The following is a 16,660-nucleotide window of genomic DNA, read 5'->3' on the forward strand; positions in this document are numbered from 1 at the left end:
CATCTCTTGATAAACCTCTTCAAAATCTCCATATATGATTTTCTTTGGAGGTTATACACCCTTCTCAACATCAATTTCAAGCTTCTTGGAAGAGGACTCCATGATTCTACATTCCCATGGACTTTCAACATCTCCTAAATCTTCAACCACTTCTTCCTTTTCTTCAACAATCATAGGTTCCTCCAATTGTTCCAATACAAAATCCCACTCCTTATTCTCCACTGGAGTTTCTAATCTCTCCTTCATGCTATGCTCTTCATTTGATTCTCCACATATGGCCATGAGAGTTCCTTGAGTGTTCAAGCATTGGGAGGCTAATCGGTTTACCACCTCGTTTAAGGCGGCCGTAAATTCTAGTACCTTCCTTTTCATCTTTTCTTGCCCTTGAAGTAACAAAGTGAGAGAATCATCCATTTGGGGCTTGGGGTGGATAGGAGGGTTGAGTATTTGGGAGAAAGGGTTCATAATAGGAAGGTGTTTCTTCTTGGTAAGGGTATGGAGGTGGTGTATGTGGAATTTGTGGTTCTTGGGAATATTGATGTTGGAATTATGATGGCTCTATGGATTTTCTAACATAATGGTCACAAGGATGATGTAAAGGTGATTGGTTATATGATGGATAAGGGTCATAGGAAGGTATTTGGTGAAAAGGGGCTTGTGAGTATGGTTGGGGACTATGTTGAGGATGGGGCTCATAGGCATGTGGTGGTGATTGTTGACAAGTGCAATGAAGATTACCACATCCACTAGATTAATATGCATAAGGAGTGGAATTATATCTATAAGGGACCGGAGGAGGTTGTTGCCATGAAGGTTGAGCATATACTTGAGGCTCCTCCCACCTTTGATTATTCCATCCTTGATGCATATTATCATTGTAATCTCCACTTCCTACAACATAGTTGTAACCAAACTCATAGCCAAAAGGGTGAGAATTCATGATAGCAAGAGCAAATGAAAACAAAATCAAATAAGAAACAAGAAAACTAAATCCTAAAACTAGCAAAGACTAACAAAGAGACAAAAGGAAAACATATTCACAATATTCACATATATACAATAACCAATAACAAGCGCACATTTGCAATTCCCTGGCAACGACGCCATTTTGATGAACGGAAAATTGTGTGTCGGTAAAGAATTTCACAAATGAAATCTCGTTGCAAGTATAGTTCTAAACCAACAAACAATTCCTCAATCAAAAATTTTTTATCACAAGTACAAACCCCAATAAAATAACCGAAGTATTCGAACCTCGTGTTGTCTCTCAAAGGAATTGCAGGGAAATGTTCCATCCAATACATGCCTATGAGCCTAAAATCACTCAACAAACACATCAAGGCATCAAATGGAATTAAGGTGAATTAAAATCACCAATTTTAAGGCCTAAAAAGCATATTTTTACACTTAAGCACAAATTAAGGGAGAATTACAAAATCATGCTATTTCATTGAATAAATATGAGAAAAGGTGATAAAATTTCATAAATTAAGCACAAGATAAACCACAAAATTGGGGTTTATCATAACCCCAAAGCTAAGTGATGAATGGATTTTTTCGTATGGTTTAGAATTTCACAAATAAATTCTCATTGCAAGTATAGTTTCTAAACTAACAAACAATCCTCAATAAAAAAATTGTTTGTCACAAGTACAAACCCCAATAAAATAACTGAAGTATTCGAACCTCGGGTCGTCTCTCAAAGGAATTGCAGGGAAGTGTTCTTGTTATTGGTTATGGGACAAGTATTTGGGGTTTTGTGATAATAGACATGAAACCTAAATTGCAAGAAAGTAAATAAAACTCAAATGATAAAAAGGTCTTGGCAAGGGTTGATGGTTAAGGATCTTTATCCTTGTTACTAACCACAACATGATAATTACAAGGATTAATCCCATTAAGTCATCCTCTAACGAATGGAGGAAAGTCAAATGAGCCACACCAATTTCAATCCATAAGTTCTAGCCACATCACTAATTAACTTAGTGGAAGCTAGAGTCAATGGACACCAATTATCAAGACTTGGACATTAGCAACTCAATTTCACCTAACTTACCATCCCAAGCCAAGAACACAAAAATCTATTCTAACATCCTTCCAAGCATTTTGTCAAACACTTGGAAGGCATAAAAGGAAGGTAAAATAAAATTGTAAGAAGTGTAAATCTACAACTACTAATTGCAAGAAAATTAACAAGAACAATTCAAATCAACAATAGAAGAAATCAAACATAAATTGTATTAAAGGAAAATAAAAGGAACAAGAGTGTATCAACAACAAAGTAAATAAATAAAAGGATTAAAATACTAAACTAGGAAAGCAAAGCTAAAGGAACAAGAAATTAGAAAGGAAAAGTAAATCAAAGCATGAATTAAACCTAGATCTAAGAAATCCTAATCTACATCTAACCTAATTCTAGAGAGAAGAGAGAGCTTCTCTCTCTAGAAACTAACTAAAACATGATGAAAACTCCACTATGTGCTCCCCCCTCCTTGACTCCTCTTAATTTCTGCATGTAATAGGCTCAGAAATGAGTTTGATTTGGGCCTAGGAAGCCTAGAAATTGCCTCCAGCATTTTCACTTTAATGAGGTCACGTGCGAGCTACGACGCGTACACATGGGTCATGCATACGCGTCGTTTGGCATTTTACTCCCACGCGTACGCGTCATGTCACACGTACGCGTCGCCATGCGACTTCATATTCAATGTGTGCGCGTAAGCCACGCTTATGCGTCGATGATTGCACTCCCAATCCTTGATTTTCCATGAGTTCTCCACTTTGCATGCTTTTCTCTTCACTCCTTTGATCCATTCCTAGCCTTTTCAACCTGAATTCACCAACAAATACATCAAGACATCTAGTGGAATCAAAGATGAATTAAAATTAACAAATTAAAGGCCTAAAAAGCATGTTTTCACTCTTAAGCACAAATTAAGGAGAATTTACAAAACCATGCTATTTCATTGAATAAGTGTGAGAAAAGGTGATTAAATTCCCTTAATTCAGCATAAGATGCACCACGAAATAGTGGTGCATCACTAAGTCTCAACATTATTTCCATTCAGACAAATGCAAGAGATAGAGAGAGAAAAAGCTTCTTTCTCTAGTTCATACACCAGAGAAGAAAGAAAGAGAAAGGTTAACCAAGAAAGCGTTGTCAAATCACACTAATCAAAGGCATGTTAAGCTAAGTCAGAGGTTAAAAGTAAATAATTTTCTTTTGCATGGAAGTTGATTTCTTTACTTCTTTTCCTACTCTCTGCGATACCATTTTAGGAAAATTAAAGTTAAAATGGTGGCTGAACATCCCTGCTGTATATCAATGGTAAAAAATGTTTCTTGGAGCCAAAGCACAAATCTGATGGTTTGGACGTTGCTAAGCTCATTGAAAAATTTAATTGGTGCTACTACTGTGTCTGCTACGGTGTTAAGACCAGTTTCAAAATCCTTAATTTTTGGGGTTGATTGAAGAAAGAGAATGGATAATCTCTGAAAGCTCAAAGTCCAAGAAGTTGAATCTGAAATAACTCTAACCGTGACTCAGAATAAGGTACAAAAGGGGAAATGATTCTAGTTGGATTCTAGTTGGAGCTCAAGGAAAGAGAACCCAAATTGAGAGCTATGTGTGAAACCTCACTACTGAGTTTAAAGTCTTGGAAGTATTGCATCTACACTAAAGGGAGCACTCTGCCAAGATGAAGAACAAAGTCTTGAGTTCAGTTGTTGGGTTTAATTCATAGTGTTAATGCTGCTATTCATCATCTCCTTCATGGTTTACAGATTTGTATTTTAGTTTCAATGTATATCTTTCTGTATTTTCCTTGAGAGGAAAAAGGCAAGAAAGAGAGGCATTGAGAAAATTCTATAGAGTGAAAAAGGCTGAGAGAAACACTTGAGAGAAAAGCCAAGAGGTATTTCAGATTTTATTTGGTTGTATTTTTTGTCTTGTGTCCTGTACCTGAGAGGTGTCTCTTGATAAGTTAGGTAAGCACTTAGTGTATTGAGTTTAGGTATTAGCATAACCAAGTCTAGTTTAGGTTGAAACTTGTGTGTCCAGATAGGATGATGTTGAGTCCTAGAGAATTGGTGTATGTAATACTTTGACTATAGTGAAAATTCCACCAACGTTTTGGTAGAGATTGGATGTAGGTTGCATTGCACAAGGCAACTAAACCAGGATACATGACTATGTCAACTTCTTCCTCTCTATTTTTGTTCTGTTTTCTGATTTTCATGAGACAAAACCAAATTCTCTCTTGAATACTTCACTACTCCATTCAAATAGAAATCAAATTTCAGTTCTGGTTTTAAGGATAAATTAAACAAAGTAAAAGAAGGCCATAGATTCAAACCCCTCTTTCTCTAAGACTTCTATAACGTTTAGGCTTTTTAGAGGGGGGAGGGGAGGGAAGGGAGCAGAAGTATATTGGATGGTGCCTTAATAATATCGAGGTTGTGCATTGTGAAAAAAGTAATACTTATTATGGTTGGTCAAATTGGACTTTTGTAGATTGGTTTAAAGCAATAGAATTTAGGACACTATGGAGATCATAGATCTAGTCATCTATGACTATGGCTTTGATGTCGGTCCTAGTCAATGGAACAACCATGAAACCATTTTTAGATCAATCAAGACATCAAGTCTTTATCCAATTTATTTATTTAATTTTCAGAAATCCTAATGTTTATCCAGTTGATCAAAATTTGCTTAATTAGGGTTATTATATTACAATCAATCCCATGAAGATATACTTGGAATCATGGACTAAATTGAAAACCATATGTAGAATAGTAAAGGAAAGAAAAAGTATCAAAATTCTAATAAAATAAATTTATTAATACCAGATATAGTTGTGTAATTTGTAAATAATGAGTTATGCTCCAACGTGGTTCCTGAAATTGGTCTCGTGCACCAAAATCATTTTTGAAATTTCAATTGTAATAATTACATTCTTGAGATTGGCAAATGTATACTTCGTTAGTCCTTGACCCATTTTTTGTTAACAGCGTGTTGATGTAACTTGATGACGTGGACCATTAGTGACACGTGTTACTTCATGGTTTTGCCACGTATAATGATACAATGACAGGTCGATTAGTGACACGTGACATGCTATCGTGGATGGATGTGCCATATGTCACAATACTATTTGGCCATGTGTTAGCTTATGCTACATGTCATCCGCTACTATCATCATTGTAGTTGCACAAAATTAGTCCCTGACTTTGCATTAAGTGATTCGTTTTATTTCTTGAAATTGAATGTCGTACACCAAATTAGTCCCTTCACAAGGTTTTTTATTCTTTTTAATTCAAAATTCTTAATATCTTTGGATACACTAATTTTAATTCTATTTTTTACATGTTAAATACAAGTGTTTTTATAACATGGTTTTAATATTTTAGTTCTAATTATACAATTTTTTCTATATTAATTTAATATTTAAAGTATGTTATTTTAAAAAAAAATTATATGATTGATTGAACACATTTTTTTTGTTTTCGTAAAAAACATGCGTGTTTTCAATAAGAAATCAAGAATCAAAATACATCTTTTTATTTTTTCGGTTTATATGAAATACACCAAAAGGACAGACTATATAGATGTAACAATACCAAAATCTAAGGCATTTTGTGTTTTGCATCAACAAGCATCGAGACTATTCAGCACTCGTTTTTCACATGTAAAATTGTTTGCAGGTTATAGGGCTCGGTCTGGGGTTCTTGTAATTTGAGATGGGTGTGATCTATCTCTCCAAGGATAGAGTTTGAGTCTTGGGTGGGTATAAGGATTGGAAAGAATGTTTGGCAGAATTGGTTGATATTTTTTTTAGCATAATCTGGTGTGTCTGAAAGCACAAAAATCAGATAGTTTTTAATAACTATAATATAAATATAAAGAAAGTGGAGGAGGAAGTGAAGTTCTTTCCCTACCAATGGAGTAGAGATTTAGTGTCATGGATAAGGTCAGGGGAGACACATGCTCAATGTTATAATACTGCATGATTGCCACTAGCTAGTGATGCATTGTCTATTTTGTGTTTTTTATCCTTTTTGTATGATCTGTTAGTATTTTTTTTCTTTGTTGTTTTTTTTTATACCTTGTGTTGCTTGATGAGCGGATATTTTATACGCTTTTTGGCATCATTTTCATATAATTTTTAGCATGTGTTGTTTAGTTTTTATTAAGTTTTTATAGATTTTAGTATTAAATTCACATTTTTGGATTCTACTATGAGTTTTTGTGTAATTTCAAGTAATTTCTGGCTAAAATTGAGGAGCTGGAGCAAATGTCTGATTCAGAGACAGAGAAAGCACTGCAGATGCTGTCCGGATCTGACCTCCTTGCACTCAGAAGAGTTTTTCTAGAACTAAAGAAGTCCAAATGGAGCATTCTTAATGGCTATGGAAAGTTGACTTCTAGAGCTTTCCAGTAATGTTTAATAGTCCATACTTTGCTTTAGATTAAAAGTCCCAAAACTGGCGTCCAACGCCAGCCACCTGCCCCCTTCCAGGCGTCTAGCGCCCACAGAGCAGAGTCCATAGCCAGTGTTCAATGCCCTAGGAGCCTCATAGCACGTGGATCTCATCAAAGCTAAGCCGAATCACTCACCAAGTGGGCCCCAGAAGTGGATTTTGGCACTAGAAAGACTGTTTTACCCTTACTAGTAATTAGTCTAGTATTTAAAGTAGAATATCACACTTTGTTAAGGATCTTCGCCCATCATTTAGCCTTTTTTTATTTATCACTTTGTATTTTCCTTTCAGTATGAGTTTCTAAACCTCCTAGGTTGAGGGGAGTAGCCCTGCTGAATCCTATGAATTAATAAAAGTATTACTGTTTCTCTTCGATCCGTGTGTGATTAATTCTAAGATGTATATTCGTTCTTCAACATGGTGAATAGGATGATCAGTGACAATCAGCTCTGTTCATCATACTAAGAAGAACGTGCCTGACAAACACTCGCGTCTACTTAGGTTCGTGTGAATACTTCAGTGGAAAGCACGGACCACCAGCTTGATTATACATCTCTCAGACGGCTAATCCACGACTTCGTTGGGGATTTCTCGAGACACCAGTTCAGCCAATTTACAGGGAGATTAGGGTCTCTGTGGTAGAGGCTAGAACCCAAAGATACAGCATTCTCTGATTCAGAAGATCTGACCTTTTCTGTGGCATTTTGAGTAGGATCATTAAGGAGAATAGACTGTACGCACTTCACCCTCAAGTAGAGATGGATCCACACAAACCCGGGGGTTCAGATCCGGAGGAGTATTGATGACCTCTCAATAAAGGCATTGATCACATACAGCCTGCCATTGAAGAGATCACTCACAAGCAAAGAAGACAGTATTATCAGAGTTAATTCAGAAAGACAAAGCAACTCCAATCCTTTACCATATTCCTATTACTGATTACCCTTTTCTTTATTTACATGCCAACTTAGTTTAGATCTCACAAGTACTTATCTATCAACTTCTGATTTCGCCTGACTAAGACCTGCAAGATAACCATAGCTTGCTTAAAACCATAATCCTCGTGGGATCGACCCTGACTCGCTCAGGTATTACTTGGACGACCCAGTGCACTTGCTGGTATAGTTATATGAAGGTGTGGGGATTCGTGCTACTAAGTTTTTGGTGCCGTTGCCGAGGATTGTTCGAGTTTGAACAAACTGACGGATTGTCTTGCTCCCTAGATCAGGTAATTTATTTTATTTTTTTGAGTCTTTTGTTTTTATTTTCTTCTTCTTCTTTTTTTCGAAAATTATTAAAAAAATTTTCAAAAATATTTTTCTTTTCTTTGTTTAATCTTTGTTCTTAGTTTAAGTCTTTCCTGGTTTCTGTTTTTCAATTACAAAAAATTTTAAAACTTTAAAAACCTTTTTCAAAAATTTTTATTTTCTTTGTTTAATCTTTGTTCTTTATCTGAGTCTTTTTATTTTGTTCTTGGTTAATTTTTTGTTTTCTTTGAGTCTTTCTTTCTAAAAATTTTTAAAAAATATTTTCTTTGGTTAAATCTTATGTCAAGTTTCTAAGTTTGGTGTCTTCTTTTGTTTTTCTTTAAATTTTTCGAAAATTTGTGTTTAGTTTTCTAAAAATTTTAAGTTTGGTGTTTTTTTATGTTCTTGTGTTCTTTGAGTTTTTGAGTCTTGTTCTTGGTGTTCTTGTCAATTTTCAAAGTGTTCTTGTGTTTTCTTTTTGTTTTGATCTTAAAATTTTTAAGTTTGGTGTCCCTTGGTGTTTTTCCTTCAAATTTTTTAAAACTTGGGGCATTAGATCTAAAAATTTTAAGTTTTGTGTCTTTTACTTGTTTTTCTCTTTCCTCATTAAATTCAAAAAAAATATCTTTCTATTTTTATTTTTATTAAATTTTCGAAAATTTTAAAATAAAAATTCAGATTTCAATTTTAAATTTTTATCTTATCTTATCTTATCCTAGTTTTCAATTTTCAAAAATCAAATCTTTTCAAAATTAAAAATCTTATCTTTTTCAAAATCTTATCTTTTTCAAATTTCAAATTTTAAAAATCATATCTTTTTCAAATTAAATTTCAAAATCTTATCTTTTTTTAAAATCTTTTTCAAATCTTTTTTGTTTCTTATCTTATCTTTTCTAGTCTCAATTTTTAAAATTAAACCTTTCTTACATCTTTTCAATTTCTTTTCTTATCTTTTTAATTTGAAATTTTTAAAATTCAAATCTTTTCTTATCTTATCCCTTATCTTATTTTAAATTCAAATATTTTCTTAATTAATTACCTATCTTCTCTCTCTTCTTTTTCAAAACTTCCTAACTAACTCTTCTCTCTCAATTTTTGAAAACTTTTTCTTCCTCTCTCTCTTCTATTTTCAAAAATTCATTAACTAATTTTCAATTCTTTTTAAATTATTAACCATAATTTTTGAAAAGTAATTAATAAATAAAATAAAAACAAAAATATTTTAATTCTTATTTATCTTTTCTATTTCTAATTCTTCTCTTTTCTATTTATATTATTTGAACTCTTCTTGTCTCCCATCCTCCATCTTCACTTTTCTATCTTCTTTTTATTTCTTCATATCTCACTGGAAGCTCTTGGTCCAAGTGGTACAAAAAGTTTTCTTCCTTTCTTTCTTTTTTTTTCTTGTTTATGACCAGGAACAGGGATAAAGAACCCCCCTTTGATCTTGATCTTGAACCTGAAAGGACTCTGAAGAAAAGCTTACAACAAGCTAGAGCACAACACTCCAGAAAAAACCTTTTTCAGAAAATTTGAACAAGAAATAGAGGACATGGCCGAACCTAAAGGTGATGGCAGAAAGGTCCTTGGTGCTTCACCTTGCCTATCTCTGACTTTTATGACAAAAGCATCTCTGTACTTGCCATTGGAGCTAACAATTTTGAGCTTAAGCCTCAGTTAGTCTCTCTTCTACAGCAGAACTGCAAGTTCCATGGACTTTTAATGGAAGATCCACATTAGTTCTTGGCTGAGTTCTTATAGATCTGTGATACTGTAAAGACTAATGGAGTTAATCTTGAAGTCTACAAGCTTATGCTTTTTCCCTTTGCTGTAAGAGACAGAGCTAAGATATGGTTGGATTCCCAACCAAAGGAGAGCTTAGACTCTTGGAAAAAGCTGGTCAATGCTTTTCTAGCTAAATTATTTCCCCCTCAAAGGATGAGCAAAATTAGAGTGGAAGTTCAAACCTTCAGATAAAGAGAAGGTGAATCCCTCTATAAAGCTTGGAAAAAATACAAGCAATTGATCAGGAGATGTCCTCCTAACATGCTCTCAGAGTGGTCTATCATAGGCATGTTCTATGATGGTCTGTCTGAGATGTCCAGAATTTCATTGGACAACTCTGTAGGTGGATCACTCCACTTGAAGAAAACACCTGCAGAAGCAAGAGAACTCATTGAAATGGTTGCAAATAACCAATTCATGTACACTTCTGAGAGAAATTCTGTAAACCATGGAATATCTCAGAAGAAAGGAGTTTATGAAATTGAGACTCTGAATACCATATTGGCTCATAATAAGATCTTGACCCAACAAGTCAACATGATCTCTCAATATCTGACTGGATTACCAACTGCAGCTGCCAATACCTAGGAAGCTTCTCCTGATGTAGAAGCTTATGATCCTGATCAACCCACCTTGGAAGAGGTGAATTACATGGGAGAACCTTTTGGAAACACCTACAATCCTTCATGGAGGAACCATCCTAACCTCTCATGGAAGGATCAACAGAAACCTCAACAAGGTTTCAAAAACAATCAAGGTGGTAGGAACCAAAATAGGTTCAACAACAGACCATCATTCCCATCTTCTCAAGGGAATATGAAAACCTTTAAGCAGAGCCTCTCTGACTTAGTCACTCTGGTTTCTAGCCTCTCTAAGACCATTCATAGTTTCATTAATGAAACAAGGTCCCCCATTAGAAATTTGGAGGTGCAGGTTGGTCAACTGAGCAAGAGGATCCCTGAGATTCCTCCTGAAACTCTTCCTAGTAATATTGAGGTGAATTCAAGAGAAGAGTGCAAGTCCATAACTATGGAGGTAAAAGCCGAATCTGAGAGGATTGGAAAGGCATTGAACGCTAGTGAAGAAGGTTTCACTGGGCGTTCAACGCCCAATATGGCAGCAAGCCTGGCACTGAATGCCAGTGAGGAACCCCTCATTGGGTGTTCAATTCCCATCCTGGCAGCAGAGCTGGCGGCACTAGCTGGGTGTTCAATGCCCAAACACCCAGGAACTCTAGCACTGAACGCCAGTGAGAAACCCTTCATTGGGCGTTCAACGCCTAAACATGTAGGCAGCTTGGCGCTGAACGCCAGTGAGGAACCCCTCACTGGGCATTCAACGCCCATACACCCAGGGAAGCTGGCATTGAACGCCAGCAAGGATACCCCTACTGGGCGTTCAACGCCCAAAATACTAGAGTGACTAGCGTTTAACGCCAGTCATGGTGGACAGCAAGGGCGTTCAATGCCCAAAGATCTATCAGAGCTGGCGTTGAACGCCAGCAAAAGCACACCCTTTGAGTGCTTAAAGCCCACTCAAGAACCCACTATTCCAAAGCCAAAGGAAGCCCATGCTCATGTAAAAACCATTGAGGTTCCTTTGAATGCACTCCTGTAGTGCATAAGTTCCGATGACTACTCATCCTCTGATGAGGATGAAAATACTAGGGAATAGCAAGTTGCTCGGTACCTAGGTGCTCTTATAAAGCTAAATGCCAAGTTATTTGGTACAAAGCCTCTGGAGGAAGAACCTCCACTGCTTTCCAAAGAACTCTATGCTATGGTTCAGCAGAGACTACCTCAGAAGCTTCTAGATCCTAAATGCTTTCTAATTCCTTGCACCATAGGCACCATGATCTTTGACAAGGCTCTGTGTGACCTAGGTTCAAGCATCAACCTCATGCCACTCTCTGTAATGGCTGGAAATTCTTGAGGTACAAGCTGCAAACATCTCATTAGAGATGGCAGACAAGACAATGAAGAAGTCATATAGCTTAGTAGAGAATGTCTTGGTAAAAGTTGAAGGCCACTACATCCCTGCAAACTTTATAGTCTTGGATATTGAAGAGGATGAGGATGACTCTGTCATCCTTAGAAGACCTTTCCTAGCCACTGCCAATCCTATCATTGATGTGGCTAAAGGAGAACTGACTCTACAATTGGGGGAGGATCACATCTTCTTCAAGATGCCTCATCCTAATTCTCCATATAAAAGAGAGATAACTATGCAACACTGAGATTTACCGGATAATCGATCGAGCATTTGATCGATAAACGGAAGTGGAAAATGATCTTTTCTAGTGGCCGCATTCAACCTTCGGTAGTCTATGCATACGCGCCAAGAGTTTTGCACCCATGTTGCTATGAGCTCCCCACTTTTGTTCTTGATTGTGATTACCCCGGAATTTTTAGGTACAACTTGAATGGAGCTCACCCATTCACTATCCGAAATAGGGTAGATGATGTCCACCTCAAGTAACTGTGTTACCTCTTTCTTGAAAACCTCCAAAATGGTAGGATTTAATCGCCTTTGAGGTTGTCTTACAGGTCTAGCTTCTTCTTCCAAAAAGATCCAGTGCTCATACACTTGGGGACTTATCCCCACTAGATCCGCCAAACTCCACCCTATTGCTCTTTTGTTCTTCCTCAAAACACATAGCAACTTCTCTTCTTGTTGAGGATTTAGTTCCCTTGCTATGATCACCGAAAACTTGTGGGCTTCATCAAGGTATGAGTACTTTAGGTGGGGTGGTAATGGCTTCAATTCTAGCTTTTGCTCTTAGCTTGTCACTTGAACTTCTTCACTTGGATCTTCACTATTTCCTTCAATCATATGTTTCTCTTCTAGCTTTGCATAATACACTTCCGCCACAATGTTGTCAATTAGATCACACCGGAATATAGAATGGTTCTCCAGTGGGTGCCTCATTGCCTCTTCTAGGCTAAAACTTACAACTCTCCCATCTATCTCGAATGAGTAGGTTCCCGAATGGGCATCCAACTTGAATCTAGAGGTCCTCAAAAACGACCTCCCAAGTAGGATAGATGATGCCCTCTCGGATTCACTTGGTAGCATCTCAATGATATGGAAATCAATTGGAAATATCAAACCCTTGATGTTGACCAACACATCTTCCGCAATACCCGACACGGTTATTATGCTCTTGTCCGCCAAGACAAACCTAGTCGCCGACCGCTTCAACGGTGGAAGCTTCAATAAATGATAAACGGAAAGAGGTATAATGCTAACGCATGCACCAAGGTCGCACATACAATCAACGAATTGGACTCCATCAATGATACAAGAAACTAAGCAAGGACCCGGATCAACACACTTTTCGGGAATGGATCCCATCAAAGCCGAAATGGAACTACCCAATGGAATGGTTTCCAACTCATGAATTCTATCTTTGTTCATACACAAGTCCTTAAGAAATTTCGCATATTTAGGCACTTGATGTATAGCATCAAAGAGGGGGATGGTTACCTCCACTTTCTTGAACATCTTCACCATAGTTGGGTCAAGTTCCACACGCTTCTTAGCCTTTCTTGCTAATGTGGGAAATGGAATTGGTGGAGCCATTTTCTCCAAGATTTGCTCCTTTCTAGGGACTTCACTCCTTGGTTGAGGGTCTTCATCTTCAACTATTACATGTGACTCCTCCTCCTCTTCAATTTCTTCCATCTCGACTCCATCTTCCTCTTGAGCAACTTTCATTGGACTAGGTGCCTTTGAATCTCTTTCCTTCAATTGCGTTCCAGACCTCAAGGTTACGGCGTTGATGCCACCTTTGGGGTTGGGCAAAGGTTGAGAGGGTATGGCACTAGAGGTTGAGGCTTGAGGAGTGGGAATAGAAGGTGGCTCCATGCGAGCAATGAGAGCTTGGAGAGTAGAAGTGAGGCCATTAAGACTTGAGTTGAGGGTGTTTTGGAGTTCCTTTTGTCCTTGGAGTATGGATCAGAGTGTGTCATCTTGATTTGGAGATGTGAAAGGGTAGGTAATTTGTGGTGCTTGGGGTTGGTTGGGTGGAAGTGGTTGTCTATGAGGTGGTATGTAGGTTTGATAGTTCCTTCCTTGATTTGGTTGTTGGTTTGGAGGGTTTTGTGAATAGCGATTTTGTGAAGTATTGTTATTCCATCTTTGGTTGCCTCCATTGTCCCTTCCTCCTTGTTGATAATTATCCCGCCAACTTTGGTTGGAGCTATCCCTCCATCCTTGATTGGAGTTGTTACTCCCTGGGCTATAGTTGCCTCCTTGTTGAGGGTACCCTTGGTTATAATTGCTCCCTTGGTTATGGTATCCTTGATTGGAACGTTCATAGTAAGGGCGATCATAAAATTTGTGGGTAGCCGCTAGAGTGTTATCTTCTTGGAGACTTGGACATTCGTCCGTGTAGTGGGAGTAGCATGAGTAAATGCCACACACTCTTTGGGGGACCAATTGTTGACATTATTGGTTTTGAGGAGAAGGTTGTTGTTGAGATGGAGGTTGTTGTTGATTCACTTGGAGTTGCTTTAGAAGGCTTGTCATTTCACACAAGGTCTTGGTAAGGGTAGCGGTCTCACCACTAGAAGAAACTTCATTTACAGCCTTTGAACGGTTGACTCTTCGTCTAGCATGTTGAGTGGACTCGGCCAAGTGGGTAATGAGTTGCCATGCCTCCTCCGCCGTCCTATACTTTGACAAAGAACCGTTGCTTGAAGCATCCAACAAATTCTTATCTTGCTCCCTCATGCCTTGGCACACATAGCTAAGCAATACTTGAGTGTCAATCATATGGTTGGGACATGAATCAAGAAGTTTGCGAAGCCATTCCCAATATTCATACAAAGTTTCCATCTCGCCTTGTACAATACATGAGATCTCCTTCCTTAGCTTGTTCGTCATTTCCACAGACATAAACTTATCAAGGAATTCTCTCCTAAGCAAATCCCAATCGGACACAACATCACTAGGCAACATATAGAACCACTCCTTGGCTCTTCCCTCAAGAGAAAAGGGGAAGGCGAACAACCATATAGCCACTTCATCGGATCCTTCCCGCCTAGTAGTTGAGCACACACCATGAAAGTCCTTTTGGTGTCTAATTGGATCTTGTGCGGGAAGTCCATGGAACTTTGGTAAGAGATGGATGAGAGCGGTCTTGAGTTCAAAGTTTGCATTCAAGTTGGGATGAAGCACATGTAGAGGTTGGAGAACAAAATCCGGTGCACCTGCTTCCTTGAGAGTAACTCTCCTTGGAGCGGCCATGTTGTCAAAACCTAGATCAAAAGAAAAACTATTAGTAGTGTCAATGGAAGAGTAATTGGTGCCTTTGTTGGATGACGATGATATGGTTGGTGAATTGGTAAAAACCTTTTCACCTTCCTCAAAGACCAACCACCTCCGAGCTTGCCTAATATGAAGCAAGGTTCTTTCAATTTCCGAATCAAAAGGTGCTAAGCTCGGATTTGGTAGTGAACGCGTCATACAATGAAGGAGATAAGAAACTCATGACATCAATTGGTATCTAAACAAAGACTAATCCTAACTAACAATCAAACAAGCAAACAATCAATTAAGAGAGAAATACAAGTATTCACATATCAACATATTCACACTAACCAATAGAATGGCACACATAAGCAATTCCCCGGCAATGGCACCATTTTGATGAACGTAAATATTCTTATGCCGGTTAGAAACTAGTGATAAATTCGATCGTGAGTATAGTCTAACTAACACACGAATACCTCATCAAATAATTCTAAAATCTATGACCGAGAGTATTGGTCCCGGGTCGTTCTCCCTAGGAATTGCTTTAGAATGTGCATCATTGATTAGGAAAGCTTTTATGGTTTTGAGAATTGGTGCAAGAATTCAAACTAGCAAGGCAATCAACAATTAATTGAAATAAAAGCCTTGGCCAAGGGTAAGCATTGGAAGTTCCATCATTATAGTCTCCTTCAATTATGATAAGAATTGATTGTTGCTTCACTTAGTTAACCCCCTAACCATGGAGAAAAGTCAAATGAGAGTAACTAACTTGAGTCACAAGTCCTAGTCTCACCCTAGGGAAGTCTAGCTTTAGTGCACTCCAAGTCAATTAGCAATTCTCAACTCATAATCTACAATTGATATCAACTATTCAAGTGTCTCCAATAACTCAACCCCTAAGCCAAGTGAGAGAAATCTACTCCATAGCTAAGGTTGTCATTATCACAAACAATTGGTAGGCAATTATAGAAAACATGATGCAATTGAGAGAAGAGAATTGAATCAAAGCTATCTAATCCAAACAATCTTCAATAATCAAACAATTGAATGAAACCTCAATTCATTAATCCAAATTCAAAGTAACAAAATGAACCAAATCTAGATCTAAAGAATTGAATCAAAATAACATCAATTAAGAGTAGAGGAAGAGTAGATCTACACTTGTAGTAAAACAAAAAGTCAATTATCAATAGATCTCACCTAGAATTCCAAGGAAACTTGCAATGGAGGATGAAAACCTAGAGAGAAGTTGGAGCTTCTCTCTCTAGAAATAAAAGGTAACTAACTTGCTAAAAAATCTAGAATTATGACTAATTGTCCTAACACCCTTAATCCTTGGTCTTCTTAAGCTTTTCCCTCCAAAATCTGCTCCAAAACAAGGCCTGGGAACCCAATGAAATCGCTGGGCACGTGTTTCATTTAAAAAATTATGTGCGTACATCGACGCGTACGCACACTGCACACGTACGCGTCCTTGGGCTCTTTTGCGATCTGGGCGTACGGTGAGCGCGAGCATCATAAGGGATATGGCCCAGCCATATAGGCGCGCCGGCTCCTCGCTCGGCTCCACCGCGCTGGCTCTGGATGGGCGCATCCACGCGTACGCGCACTGTGCGCGTGCGCGTGCATGTCCAAACTTCCATTCTTTAATTTATTTCATGCTCCTTCCATTCATGCATGCTTCCTTTATTCCTCTTGGCCATTTTTACCCTATAACTTCTGAAATCACTTAACAAACGGATCAAAGCATCTAATGTTAATAGAGGAGGATTATAATATCTCAATTTTGATGCAAAAGAAGCATATTTTTATCTATGAGGTAAATTAGGAAAGAGACACGAAATCATGCAGTTTTATACAAATAAGTGTGGAAGATCATTGATAAAATCCTT

This window comes from Arachis ipaensis, chromosome B10 (assembly GCF_059453495.1).
Source record: "Arachis ipaensis isolate K30076 ecotype BB chromosome B10, ASM5945349v1, whole genome shotgun sequence".
Classification (NCBI taxonomy): Eukaryota; Viridiplantae; Streptophyta; class Magnoliopsida; order Fabales; family Fabaceae; genus Arachis; species Arachis ipaensis.